Below are 12,596 nucleotides of genomic sequence, written 5' to 3'. Positions count from 1 at the left end.
GCCCCCCACGGTGATGATATCTTATTTGTTTGTTTGTTTGTTTGTTTGTTTGTTTGTTTGTTTGTTTGTTTATTTAAAGACACTTAAATCCAATGATCTCTGAAAACAAAATTCAATTCCAAGAAAATGAAATGCTCCCAAAAAGTAACATTTAATTATTTAGTTGTAAGCAAATTTTAAGACGCAAAAAGAAATATAAAAAGGGCATAAAAACAAACCGCAATGCAGGAACTAAAAATTTCAAGACAAAAACTCTGAAACTAAATTAAGATTGGAGGAAAATATATATTCATGCACACTGTAAAAAGGCTGCAGCCATCTTAACGCCCCCCTACTGCCCCCCTTCTGCTCCAGCGCCCCCACACCGCCCCTTTTCGTTCTACTGCCCCCCTGAAAAATGAAATCGCCCCCTGGGGGGCATTATCGCCCACGTTAAGAACCACTGACATAGACCATACAAACAGCTCTGTCAACACAATGCCAAATGCACTATCCTGAAATTCTAAACAGAAATGCTGGCACCAATGTTTAGGATATGTATGCTGTTTTGATTCAGCAGTCCTACAGAAATACAGTGGTGCCCCGCTTGACGACATTAATCCGTTCCGTTAAAATCACTGTTAAGCGATATTGTTGTCAAGCGAAAGGAAAAAAACCATTGAAATGCATTGAAAACCGGTTCAATGCGTTCCAATGGGCAAAATACCTCATTGTCCAGCGAAGATTCTCCACAGGGGAAGCCATTTTCTATTGCTGCCTTCCGGAAATAGGTCCGGAAAAGAGCGGGCAGCCATTTTGAAAGCCCGACGATCAGCTGTTTTTGATCATCGTGAATTGAAAAATCAGTTCCCGAAGCAGGGAACCGATTGTTGTGAAGCGGATTTTCCCCACTGAAACATTGTTTTGCGATCGCAATAGCGATCACAAAAACCTCATCGTGAAGCAATTTCATCGTCTACCAGGGTAATCGTCCAACGTGGCAACACTGTATCAATTTCTGGTGCAGTCTATTCTTTCCTCCTGAAAAATATCATAATACTGAGAAAAACATTACTCTTCCAAAGAGGGAAAAACCTTAAAGAAAATTGCAACTGTTGGTTCGCAGCCATATCATTTAAGTACTGTATTATCCCCCAACTTTTCTTCCGGATTCCTGGGCATCTTTGCAACCATTAAAATATGGCTTACCAGGGATTTCTAATTCATACTGATATAAAGCAGTGGTGTGTATTTTCAACCTAAGACAAATGTATCTCAATCATAAAGAAAAGCAAAAAGTCCAACACAGTAAAATCTGCAGGGTCCTAGAATACAGGTTATAAAACTGTGATGGGTGAGTTTTGAAATAATTATGAAATAAAAGGCAGTCACAGTTTCACAATTTTATCTTGAACCATAAGAATCACAATTTGGACATTTTTCTGCACCACCATGATCTAAGAATCAGGACACACAGGACAACTGTGATCCAAGGGCTTGAATAGATGACAGAAAGAAGGAAGAAAGCAATGTGGAAATCATGATAAAAAAAATTCAAGACAGTCCCTATTTTTCAAGGTAGATTTCATGTTGAGTTTCTTTCTAGGAACTAACAAAGATTATAAACAAGTAGAACCAATAGTTGCAATGTACAGTTGAAAGCAAGGCACTTTGGCTGCAATTTTCTACACAAATTAAATGCCTGGTGGAAAGCTGAAGAGCTGGCTGAATAGCTCAGGACGGGAAGTTCAGTTCTTCACTGTCCATCCCAGAAGAGCCAGCCTGTGTGAACTTGGAGAAGCTGCACAGTCTCAGGGTGCCACCAGAAGAAGGGAATGGTAAAGCATTACTGTACAGAGTACTCTCCATGAGAAAGCCCTGAAAAGGGTCACTCTAAGTTAGAATTAATTTGACATCATATGATTATTATCATTAAAAACCTGGATAGCTCAATGAGATGCACCTGAGTGGGGAGTTTAATTCTCCACTCTGCCTTGTAGGAGAACAGCCAACCTGTGTGGTCCTGGGCAAGCTGCATAGTCCCAAGATGCCCCCAGAAGAAGGGAATGGTAAACCATTTCCAAGTTCTCTATACCCAGAAAACCTTGGAAAAAGTTGCCATAAGTTGCATAAGCTTGATGGTAAGTAAGTATTATTATTTTAAGTATTAGAAGGACTTATACATTCTGCACATCCTATTTATATGCATAATTTCATATTTCCATTGGTTGGATTCCAAAAGATCTCCTGTATGGAGAATTAGTGCAGGGAAAGCATCCCAGAGGGAGACCACAGCTGTGATACTAGGATATCTGCAAGTGGGATCTGAAGGCCTTAGGAATGGACCTCAACAGATGGGAAATTTGACATCTGAGTGTTCAGCCTGGAGGCAGGCGGTCATGGCCTCTCCCAATTTGAAGAGAGCTTTGTCCAGCAGACCGAGACAAAGAGGCAGTCCCGAAACCAGCAAAATCAGGGAGCTAGACGGGGACAGATTGTATTTGTGGAAGGGATTGGCACTCTCAAATTGGCCTTCTCAGCCACACTAGACGCTTTTCCAAGACCTCTATTCAGAGCACATTACCATAGTCTCTTGATACCGAAGGATGCCTACATATACAAAATGAGTCAGACCTTTTGCAAACCCAGCCATCATACAACAGTAAGGTGCAAATCTTAGACTGTTTCATGAGCAGAGCAAAAATAGTTATTTGATATTTATAATTCCAAATGGAAGGTTATGAGCTGTTTGTATATAAAGAAAACTGACATTCTCTCCTATACTAGACACCAGCTTTTTATTAAAGGAGCAGATATCTGCTTATTTATAGTTAGAAACCGAAAACTTTCATTTAAGCCCACTATAAGTAAGGTATCCTCCACAGGTTGATTTCCCATCATATCTCCTCCAGCGCTGCACTCATGACTGAGCAATTAATTGTGAAGGTTATCCCCAAAGTGTAATGTATCAGCTACCTCTCTGGCAGAGATTTATTAATTTTTTTAAACTAAACCGCAGAACTGGCACACAGGTCTGCCTTCATGACAGACACTGATACATAACACACAGGCCATCACAAAAGACAAAGAGGTACATCGACTGTAAGCGCCTCTCAAAAAACAAAATTATTAGTGGGTACTATGGAGATTACCAATGGGTCATATGGCTGCTGCTAGTAGAACTGGGTGAACCCCTCCATGCCTCAGAGTCTTTGATTTAAGCCACCTCATTATAGCATCTCCTCACAACCAGACTATTTTGAGCTTAGCAAGAAGGAAGAACAAACAGAACTGAAGAAAACAAAGGAATAAAGAGATCAATGGCAAGAGATGAGCAGAAGGGACTTTAAATTGTGCGCATGGAGAAGAGGAAAGAAGAGAAGTGGCCCTTCTGAAACCTAGCTTGTATCATATCAGCTAGAGAGATGCAAAACGAAAACAAGAAGGGCAAGCTAGGTAAAAACAGAACTGTCTACATATGTTCCTGCTAAGATCCCATTAATATCCAGTGGGCAGTCATATGTTCCCAACCAGGGTTTTCCCTGAAGAGGGGATGATCACGGACTTCGGTCGGACCCAGGATCTAAGAATTGCTGGCACCCTGAGCCAATAATTAACACCTTCAAGTCTCCATTGAGAGAAGCCTTGGCAAGCTCTGAAAAGGCTTTGCTGCTTTCCCCAACACATTGTTTCCATGAGCAGCGGCGATGGCAGTTTATTTTCCTCTGTGAAGACTTGTTTTCCATTCCAGGCTGCAAAAAGAAGTTCGTCGGATGAACTAACCCTTCAGGAGGAGCAGGGTTGTTTGTGTAATGTGTGCCTGTGTGGGTTGTCAAATACATTTCAGAAAAAAAGTCTGGAAGAAAACCATTTGTATTTGTTTGTAAACAAACAAACAAAAAGCTAATGTAGCTATTAAGGAAGAAAAACATGTTTCCCGTGAGCTTGCTGAGTGCTGACACTAAATGTCTTCTGGCTGTTGTGCAGAAAAACTTCGCAAAGATCGGAAGCCTTTGCAAACAGGCAAGCCAGAGAAAAAGCGGTCAGAAAAGAAAAGCCTGCACAGCGTGACACCACTGCCGCCGTTCCTCTTCCATGTGTACTAATGTAACGCTTTGAGGCACATTAGTAAATCTTGTCACATTTGCCACTGAAGGAGTGCTTGATTTTCCAGAGATCAAGCATCCCAAAACGGGAGCCCCCAGATGTATGAGACTGCAGTACCCATCGCTACTCACCAGCTTATCAAATGACCTGCTAATAGGGATGATAACAAGCAAGATGTGCAACTAAAAGTTGTAGTCCGGAGCACTGCTTCCAAACCTTGGGTCCCCAGGCGCTCTTGGACTGCAATTCCCAGAATCCTGGCCAGCGCAGCTAGTGGTGAAGGCATCTGAGAATTTTAGTCCAAGACCATCTGCGGACCAAGGTTGGAAACCATAGATCTAGAGGATGTCAGGCTATTCTTACACTAACACAGATGCTGCTGGAAATTCTTTTTCATGTGTCATGGTTTGGTTTCTAGAATTCTTCAGCATCACATTTACACAGGAGGATGCTGTTAGGGTAAGAGTAGGCATCATGCAGGCACTGCTCCCTCACCCCTCCCCATAAACCATGGGCCATGGTTCAGTTTTTAATGAGAAATATTTCTAAGCCTCATGGTGTAAAGAACAGCAACAGGATTTATTTATTTATTTATTTATTTATTTATTTATTTATTTATTCATTTATTTATTTAGTTAGTTATTTATTTGTTTATTTGTTTATTTGTTTGTTTGTTTATTTATTTATTTATTTATTTATTTATTTATTTATTTATGTGGCGCTATTCTCCTGACAGATCCAAGGTGGCTTGTAATATTGATCCAAGGTGACTTATAATATTTAAAATAAACAACGGATTGGTTTTTTTAGCCCGTTTTATGGTTTTAAAGTTAATTTACCAACCTGAGTAGAAGACTGATCTTATAAGGCAGGATTTGTTTACTAGAAATTATCTGATCATGACCATATTAATCAGAAATTACAGTACAGGTAGATCCTAGCCAGGTTTTAAGCATTTAATGTTTCCACATTGGCTACTATAAACATGGTATGCACAGTACAGCTACAGCCCACCCACTCCCCCATTCACTATATATTTCTGCTGTAATCCAGACAGGCTATCTGGCCCTTCATTGGCACGTCAGAATGTTTTACAACTATATATTTTCCACACTCAAGCATTAATAACAAAAGTATTTAAAATTTCCATTTAGCAGTTCTTGCATGTTCATTCCAGCAGAACACTAGATGCCTCCCTTAGGCCCATCTTTGCAAGCTAATGCACTTTAATTTTGTTCTTTAGGAAAAAAATTTACATATGCATTCTCTCCACAGCTTTCCACCAGGGATCTTTTCCTTCCCAAAGACTAAGCATATATGACAACAGATTCTAGTCCCTTTGTAAGAAATTAAAAGGGATGAGGATAATGCTAACAATAATTATTTTTAATTGGCATGTGGACAACTGCCAGAGGTGCACATGCCAGCATTATTCTGAACATTCATGTAGGAAGGTACTCTGTATCCAGTCTCTCTCCTCCTGTCTCTCTCATATACAGCCCTCTCTCAGCACTTCGCTCCAAAACTTGATGAGGAACTCTGCACAGCAATTCCTAGTTCCCAGAAAGGTGGGGACAGAAAGGGAGAACAGACTGCTCACCACCTTCCTCGTTTCCCATGGTATTTTCAGCCAAAGTCTGTGTCATAGAAAAAGCAAAACACCAAAAGAACAACGTATTTACTAGGGGCCATGGGAGAGTTGGAAGTAGCCAGAAAACAAGGATGCAAGAGTCTTCACAGAAGCTTCTTTGTGCCAGTATATATAATGATGGGAATTCAGCAAGAAACCGAACAGTTTCAGACACTGGAATCTGAAGGTCTATATAACAACACAACTAGAGGGTATTTCCTATGGGGATTCCTACATAAAAGTGCAGTGGGGATGGACATGAGAAGTATATATAGAAGCAATCCTGGGAAAGAAACTTCGGCTTCCGAGATTTTCCATTCCAGGGAATGTGGGCAAACAGTTCTGTGTCATGTGTCCAAGAAGTCTGCATAGTAATCTCCTGAAGCACAAAAAGGTTCTGTGATTGTGGTTGCCCAATTGTAAGTACAACTACTGAATCCTCACCAAGACAGGATTGTAGTACTGGAAAAATAGGAAACGGGGGCTTGTCAGAGTGTAGGGAACACTTCCATAATTGTATAATGCAACAGGATACTCTTACCCTGTTTCCCCGAAAATAAGCCCTAGTATGATTTTTCAGGATGCTTGTAAGATAAGCCCTACCGCAAAAATAAGCCCCAGTTCAGTGAGACCCCACCCACCAGCACTGTGCAGCAACCAGAAGATGACATGACTCTATTTGAATAAATGTAATTGTTGTACATTTAAAAAAATAAAATATCCCCTTAAAATAAAAACTAATGCATTTTTTGGAGCAAAAATTAATATAAGACCCTGTCTTGTGTTTGGGGAGATATGGTAAATAAGAGCAAATACACAAATTTTTTTGTAAATGGTAGTTAGCTACCATCATAACAGAAGAAAACACCTGATGTACTTCTAAAATCAGAGGAAATGTACTTTTCATTTCTGAATTACTGTTTTACTCATATGCAAATTAAACAAACCTGGTGACATAACAGTATCAGTGGGCTGCACAAAGCATATATTTAGTAACAGATGATCTTGCTATGAGAACTGAAAAAAATATTACAAGCTTTACATTCCACGTTCACAACTTGAACCAATGCAGGTATCTCAAACAAAGAAAGCCGGTCAAGAGCCACTGGCAATGCCCCTTAATAAAAAGTTTTGGACACCATGCTGGATATCAATGTCTGACTACCCTCCAATCAAGAAAGCAATGACCTTGTTGAGATAAAAATAAAAATTCAATTCCTTTTACAATTCTTCTGCAAAAGTCGACAAGAAAAGGTTTACCTCATTGGCATACACCTAGACCTGTGGTTCCCAACATTGGGTGCTCAGATGTTATTGGACTAAAATTCTAAGAGGGCTCCACCACTAGCTGTGCTAGCCAGGATTTCTGGGAGTTGTAGTCCAAGAACATCTGGGACTCCAAGATTGGGAACCACTGACAGATTCAAACAAGTCAGCTCCATTTTTACCAACCTACCAAGAAAAGGCAGAGTTGATCTGTATCTCACTTGTAACACACAGCACAGAGACACAATTTGACTCCAATTACTAAGGACACAGAGGCACTTCAAATCAAAATGGTCCACATAAATAAGGGAGAAATAAGCCAATGTCTCTTGGTTGCTTATCATTTAGCTCACCCTGCAATTTTTTCCCTTTCTATCTGCAGATGACCTCATATAACCTCCATCTTCTAGAGGCCCAGGAATCAAGGCCTGTGGCCCTGTAATTCCTTTACACCCTACTTGCTAAAAGAATCTCAAAGCCATTCCCCTTGCTAAATAAATCTCAAAAGCTTTTTGGGGCATGAATGCTAGTTACTAGTTGCCTTTTGCTACAAATAGTAATATGCACCAATATCTGTGGCCTAGTGTTCTCATTTCACAACAGGAGTCACAAATGACTAAGGTCTGAGGCACAAATTCTCTAAGGATACTTGGTAACATACATGGCAAACCTCTAAAAGAAAATGTTTTGAGAAGAGTGCAATATGCTGCCTCCATTCTATTAGCTCTAAGATCAACTAAGCATGCTCTATTAATAATACCATCAGAATGTGATAAGTGAAGGTAGAAAGCAATTCCTGGGTGCTATTCCAGATACAAAACCACTTTTTGGCAAAAACTGCCAGGATTTTAGACTAAGCACATATCATGAAAAGTTCATTTAGATTGTATATGCATTTGGAAAAAACACTTAATTTCAAGGATGCTGTTTTCAGATGTTACCTACCATGAATCTAACTTTAACTCAATCTACCCCAAAATCCCTGTAAATTAAATGTTGCCCAAATGTGTGAAAAAGACATTATCAAAATCTTAGGTTAAAGTGAGTTTTTGGTCCTGTAAGGGAGAAAGGCAAGATATGGATTAAATTAACTCATTCACACTATAGAAAGCTAGCCTAAGAAGGAAAGTTGCTGCACAGCCCTCATGGCTCAGTAAGGTTTTAATGGATGTGTTTGTTTGTTTGTTTGTTTGTTTGTTTGTTTGTTTGTTTGTTTGTTTGACTTGTATGCTGCCCACACTCTGCAAGAGTCTCCAGGTGGCCTCCAACATCAATTAAAACAGTTCAGTTAAAAACAGACACTAAAAACAAATACAGTCACATCCATTCTACGAAAGCAAAAATAAAAACACAACAATCTACAAAAGCAATCTAGACCCATGACTCTATTAATTAAAATTAAAACCTTCAATTAAAAAATTTCTGGAACAGGAAGGTTTTAAACTGGCGCCAAAATGTCAGTAACGTCGGCGCCAGTCGGATGTTGTTTGGGAGGGCATTCCAAAGACGGGGGGGCAGCTGCCAAAAAGGCCCTCCATCTACAGGCCCTTCCTCTCATCTCCCTGAGGGATGGCTCTTTCAGGAGGCCCTTCTGGCTAGATCTCAGTTGCCGGGCAGGTTCATATGGAAGGATTAGAGTGATATTTATAGCCATGGAGCTGCTATTGGAAATGGTTCTCTGTAAGTTTTTACCATGTGGGTTAGTATCAACAGTTTGGGGCAGATTCTCAGAATGAGTTCTGGAGACCACAAAAAGAAATAGGAGAGATGACAGTTGTTGAAGAAGACAGAGCCCAAGTCACTCCAAACAAAAAAGCTGAAACACAAGAGACTGTCTGCTTCTCCTAACGTTCCCAACATACCTGTAAGGCAAGCATTAAGTAGCAAAAGCACACCATCTATTTATCATGATTACAGATTTTAACCTGTCAAAACATAATCAGTACCATTCATAAGAAACAAAGCTTTTACCTCAGATAAGCCTAGTATACAATAGCAATTATGGTTTCAAGTAGTTGTTAGCAACGAAGTACTCCTTGGAGAGCCTGTATAACATAGCAGCCTGGAAACTGAGCTATGAATAGGACATCTTTGGTTCTGGTCTCCTCTCTACCATGAACTATAGGTTATCTGAGGAATGTCAACGTCTCTCAACCTTACTGATATTAATCATGTCCTAACTTACAATACATAACCATCTCGCACTTCTAACTAACATAACAGAGCATATTAATTACAACGCGCTATATAAATGCAAAGCATTATCATGCTTTCTGGTGATGATCTCAGGCTTCCGCATTGGGAGTAAGCACACAGTAGGGTTCACTTTAAAATAAATATGTGTAAGACTGGCTATGAGACCCAGAAGAAAGAATGTCAAGAATTTATGGTAAAGCTGGGACAGAGCCACACTTTTTTAAATTGTAGTAACAAGGGCTGCCCCCCTTTCACACTCAAAGAGACAACAGTTAAGATTACTCAACACACTGTCAGAAGGAAGGTTATTAAGCAGTAGTGTCTTGAAGCTGGCAAGAGGAATGTTACCCCAATTCAGACAAAAGAATGACAGTGGATTAGAAAATAGCATGGCCTGTAAGGCACAAATTTCTCACTATCCTTGCACTTTACAATATTTGATTAAGACAGTCCAGAAGTTCATCTTGAAACTTAACAGTCAGGTTTAGGATTAAAAACCTATCTACAAAGCTGGTACCATCTCATATGACTTAAATGCACTAAGCTACGTAACCTGAAACTCTCCTAAGATTTGACTGTCTGATACATGTTTAGTCAAAAGAAACATATGCTGATGAAGGAATAAAGCCTTGTTTTTATCAGATTCATCTCAACAGAGTTGGAAAGAACATTCTGCTCCCGCAAATCTGGCTTTTTGTGAGTACATACTATTGTATTCATGGTACTGAAAGTCAACTTGAATCTAAGACCACTGGTCAGGATCCAATAACTAATATTTAGACAACTTCTGAGACAGCATAATGTGGTGTGGTGGATAGAATGTCAGACACTTCGGACACCTCAGTTCAAATTTCCACTCAGCCAAAGACATTCAGTGGGGAATGTACTCCTTGAACATTTCATACCCCATCCCACCCCACCAAAAAGAAAACCAACAAAAAACAAAAACAAAATTATCAGTGTCATGAAATTACATTGGTTGGAAATTGTGTTCTTGTATTCTAAGTTACTTCCAACTTGGAGGCACATAACAACACCACAACTTCAAGCCCAAGCCATTTTATTCAAATATACTAGCCAACAAAATAGCTTCAATATAAAATTAAGGCTAATGATTCAAATGCCAGCCAGGAAAATCAGAGCAGCCACTTCTCTCTGCTAAGACTGCATTGAAAATGATGCCAAAAATCCTGCCTGCCTGTGTCATACTTAGGAATATCATGGTTTGCGATACAGGTCTGTTGCGTATCCTTCCATTGCCTCCAACCAGATAACTTCTTTGTCTGTTTGTGTAATGCCAGAGCAGTCAAATGTACAGAAAGGAAACCTGACCATTACTTTGTGCTGTCATAATCTTGATTTCTACTCATAAAATTCAGTTTCTGCCCCGGACCAGAATGCACACAATTGTTTCTTCCTCTAATATGTGTAGTTTGAATAAAGAAAAATATTCCTTAAAATGAAAATCTCAGTGAATTAACATTGAAGAAATTTAAAAAGCAAAATAATGAAAATGAAGTTTCTACTTGTCCAAGCAAGAAAGTAGTGGCTTTTAAAGTGATTTTTATTCCTTATATCAATACTTGTTATTTTTGTCATGTACACACAGGAAAAAAAGAAACTAATATTGTTGTTCAAATGGAAATCTTATTTTTAACAAATAAAAGACAGCAAGAAATGGAATTTACAATAACCAGGCTGCTAACAAAGTTTATGGTAAGCAGAGATGTTTCTCTCCTTTTAAAAGTACCTCAAATCATCAAATTATGGAGGTAAGCTTTAGTCTAGCTATTTTCATTTCTGAAAAACTAGTCATGAGGATGTTTCCAATTCTACCCACCCGTCCTCCGCCTTTGGTGACTGATGCCTACGGGGCACCAGTCACAGGGTTCGTTGCAACAAAGAAAGCTTTCCCAAATTTCATCCCTTAAAGGCAAACATACCCATGAGGATAAAAGGCGGCATGTGAGGGCATCAGAAGGAAAGGTGAGGAATTTACAGCCAGAAACACATCCCTGGAGAGAAAAAAAATTGCATTGCTCTACCAAGAGGCTAAAGCCCCAGTTCTAAAGGACAGGATTCAAATCCCTAAGGCAGGGCATAATCCGACGCACCGGGCACAGCAAGAAATTCAAGCACCTGCTGCTGTTAACCTATTAAGGCAACCGGAACGTATCACCTGTCCTCTCATTACCTAGCAAATCTCCAAGCCGTTTGGCTACCGAAACCTTCTCTAAACAACGGTACTGGAGTTTTAGAAGAGGTGGCCGTGTTAAGAGGCAGCTTCTCCAACCACAACCACAACCACCCCCACCCCTCCCCGGAACGGCTACTCTTCCCACTGCCCCACACAGCCCCGAAGCCTCCAACTCTTCGCCTGCTCCCCCAAAGAGCGGCCGGCAGCCCCTCCAGCGGCTCCCCCAAGACACAGCCCAAGTTTCCTCGTAGGCGGCTGGTCTGCAGTCACCACCTCTGGCGAGAGCGGCTACTCCGAGCAGGCACCACACTTGATCTCTACCCACCCCCATTGCACCCCAGTCCCGATGCCCTCCATCCTTCGCCCCCCCTCCGAGCCCCCTCCCCAGAGGAAGCCTCCCACCCTTCCTTGCCTGGGCTGCCACTAGCGGACTCCCCAATTCCAGCTCCCCATTTACTCGGTTGTCCCTTCCCGGCCCCCGTACACCCCGTCCCTCTCCCGCCCCCACTCACCTGAGTTGGGGGGCTCCAAACCCAGCACTCTCGCCGAGGGGAGGGCCCCCCGGCCCAGCCGCTGGGAGGGGGCTGGGGGGCTCTGGAGGGGGGCTCAATGGCTCCGCAACGGCGGCTCCATCAGCAGCGCCTTCACCTGAGGAGGGACCGAGCCCCCCTCCCCTCCCCGAGCCACTTCCGGTCCCTCTGCTAGGAGACAGGCACGGGGAGAAGAGCGTCGAGAGGCTCGAGTGGTCAGAGAAAGCGCCCAGGGCATCATTTCGTCAGGGGTGGGTGAGGACGAGCACGGAGTACATCGAGCACACGCCAAGAGACTCGTTCCGCTACAAAGCAGTGCGACAGGAAGAGCACCGAGCGAGTCGATGGAGACCTGATAAAAGAAGAGTTGAAGGCGGAGGAGAAGCCGATCCACCACCGAGGCGCTTGAATGGCAGGAACCGTCCGAATGCCTAGTGTATCGATTAGTGCCTTAAGAAGCATCAGCTATCTCCAGTTCTGAGGGGCTCGAGAAGGCAGGGCAGCAGGCTGAACGTCGAGAAGATCGCCCGTCGGAGAATGGACGGGGCGTTCCTTGGAGCCAAATACTAGAGCAATCAGATCTGGATGGGGACGGTGATGGTGGTTGATATTCCTCCTAATAAATTAGTTACCTTTGTCAGTCAACCAGTATGCGAAGTATGGGCAATATATTGCAGTCAGTAGTCTAACA

The 12,596-nt window shown here is 41.7% G+C and overlaps 1 protein-coding gene across 3 annotated transcripts in view; it reads right to left on the bottom strand.

Annotated features, from left to right (window-relative positions):
* The window catches only part of IKZF4 (IKAROS family zinc finger 4), a 102,284-nt gene extending 90,258 nt beyond the window's left edge, over window positions 1-12,026 (bottom strand). Inside the window, exon 1 of one of the 3 annotated variants that reach the window (XM_020782749.3) lies at window positions 11,888-12,026. The gene's annotated coding sequence lies outside the window, so the exon portion shown is untranslated. The remainder of the gene's footprint in view (window positions 1-11,887) is intronic. The other 2 variants (XM_020782740.3, XM_072990985.2) reach the window with 2 other exon arrangements.
* Between the last annotated feature and the right edge of the window lie 570 nt (window positions 12,027-12,596).

The sequence above is a fragment of the Pogona vitticeps genome, chromosome 2 (genome assembly GCF_051106095.1).
Source record: "Pogona vitticeps strain Pit_001003342236 chromosome 2, PviZW2.1, whole genome shotgun sequence".
Taxonomy (NCBI): domain Eukaryota; kingdom Metazoa; phylum Chordata; class Lepidosauria; order Squamata; family Agamidae; genus Pogona; species Pogona vitticeps.
Note: the sequence above shows the minus strand (reverse complement) of the source record. Positions and strands in the feature narration are given on the sequence as shown.